Raw genomic sequence first — 2,621 nt, forward strand, 5'->3', positions numbered from 1 at the left:
TAGCCTGGGAACCTCCATATGCTGTGGGAGCGGCCCTGGAAAAGGCAAAAAGAGAAGACAAAAAAATTTTTTTTTTAAATAAAAGATAGCAGGTATTGGAGAGACTATGAAGAAATTATGAGTAATATTTTAAATCAACTATACTTTAATAATAAAAAAAGGAAAAAAGGAAATTATGACACTTCTACCTTGTTAGTAGGAATATAAAATGGTGCCGCTGCTATTGAAAACAGTAGGAGTTTCCTCAAAAAATTAGAACTAGAACTAGAATATTATTCAGAAATCCCACTTCTGGGTATTTGTACAAAAGAATTGAAATCAGGATCTCAAAAAGATATCTGCACTACCAAGTTCATTGCAACATTAAAGACCATAGCCAAGAAACAATCTAAATGTCCATGGACAGAATGGATAAAGAAAATGTGATATGTTTATGTAGAGAGAGAGAAACATATAGACATATATATATATATATATATATATATATATATATATATAGACATATAGGCATATATAGATAGACACACCACACACATATATATATACACAATGGAATATTATTTGGTCTTTTTAAAAAAGAAAATTCCGCCATATGTGACAATATTGATGAACCTGGAGACATCATGCTAAATGAAATGAGCCAGTCACAGAAATGAAAATCTGTATGATTCTATTTATACGAATTATCTAAAATAGTTAAGCTCACAGAAGCAGAGAGTAGACTGGTGGTCGCCAGAGACTAGAATGACAGGGAAATGGAGAGATGTTTTTCAGTGGATATAGTTTCAGCTGTGCAAGATGAATAAATTCTGAGATCTCCTGTTCAACATAGTGCCAATAGTTAACAACACTGTATTGTGCATTTAAAAAATTTGTTAGGAATGTAGATTTCATGTCAAGTATTCTTACCAACAAAAAAACAAACAAAAAAGGGACACGAGGAAACTTTTGTAGGTGATGAATGTTTATTACCTTAAGGAGTGATGCTTTTACAGGTGTATGCATGTATTAAAGCCCATCAAATTATGTGCATTATGCAAGTTTTGTCTATCAATTATGCTTCAATAACCATTAAACAACAAAAAAGGTGGCATATAGATAAATGTTTAATGAATGACAGGGGGTGTGGGGAGATCCCAGATTTTTAGTGTTTGCCAGTTTCCATGGTGTAAACAACCCCACCATGAACAACGTTAAGCTGTTGTGTCAAGCATTACTGTGTGTAATTGCAACCTACCACTGAACTTGGAGTTGGAGGAGATGCACATTCTCACTGCACAAGCCAGCTCTAGCACACCACTCAGTAAGAATATTGGAGTTCCCGTGGTGTCTCAGTGGTTAATGAATCCGACTAGGAACCATGAGGTTGCGGGTTCGGTCCCTGCCCTTGCTCAGTGGGTTAACGATCCGGCGTGAGCTGTGGTGTAGGTTGCAGACGCAGCTCGAATCCAGCGTTGCTGTGGCTCTGGCATAGGCTGGCGGCTACAGCTCCGATTCGACCCCTAGCCTGGGAACCTCCATATGCCGCGTGAGCGGCCCAAGAAATAGCAAAAAGACAAAAATAAATAAATAAATAAATAAAAATATTTGGGGGACAACTGAAAATGACCTGTATGTTACGTAAGTTATTGAATTTATACTGATTTTCTTATATACCATAATTGAAATATGGTTGTGTGGAAGAATGCCATTCTTCTTGCAAGATAATGTGCTAAAATATCCGGATGGCAACTTGCCATCTGAAGACTACTTTTAGATGTGTGTCTACAGATGCATATGTGTGTAAACATGGGTGGAGAGAGAGAAAGAAAATGTCAGTGTGTCAAGAGGTTGCTAGTTGATGAAATGGGTGAGGAATACATTAGTGTTCATTAATAAAATAACTCTTACAACTTCTCTGTGGACTTAATATTTCTCAAAAGAAAAAATATGTTGCCAACAGCAGACTTTATATAAAAATCTGAATTTTCAGTCTCTATTGAAAGGAGCTTAAAACCTTGCAATAGTGGGCTTATGCTCTCAAATAGCACTATTTAGCTAAACCTAATACATGGGGGTGGGCAGGTGCTTTCCAGTCAGATCTGATCAGGCCCTCTTCTCCGACCCTTGTGGGCATTTGCATCTATGATTGTTCAATGAGCTGAAGATGGTCCTTTATGCTGGCTTCCAAGCACTCAGTGGAGAAAAAGATGCTGTGTACTTACTATTCTATTACTGCCAGTGCTTCTGTAATTATTCCTTTTCGTGTGCCCTGGGTTAATATCTAAAACTAGTTTCATGTTTTCTCAAACATGTTTTACCAGCTCCCTCTGCTGACCTTTTCTGAAAAGACGAAACTGCTTAAATCCCTTATAAATTCTCAATTTTGAAATCACACTTCTGGGGTGCGGGAACTCTAGACTTGGAAGAACTGCTGACATGACAAATGACTTTCTCCCATGGCCCGCTCCTATGACCACTGAAGGGACTAATAAAAGAGTCAGAATTTAGAAAGTACACTGCCCCTCTCCCTGGGGGCTGTGGTTTGGGGGTGACTTGGCGCCCTCTAACGGCTACGAGGAGAAGAGCGGCCACTTAACCTATGCTCCCCTTTAGGGCTTTGCCGGAACTGTGACGTTTCG

This window comes from Sus scrofa, chromosome 9 (genome assembly GCF_000003025.6).
Source record: "Sus scrofa isolate TJ Tabasco breed Duroc chromosome 9, Sscrofa11.1, whole genome shotgun sequence".
Classification (NCBI taxonomy): Eukaryota; Metazoa; Chordata; class Mammalia; order Artiodactyla; family Suidae; genus Sus; species Sus scrofa.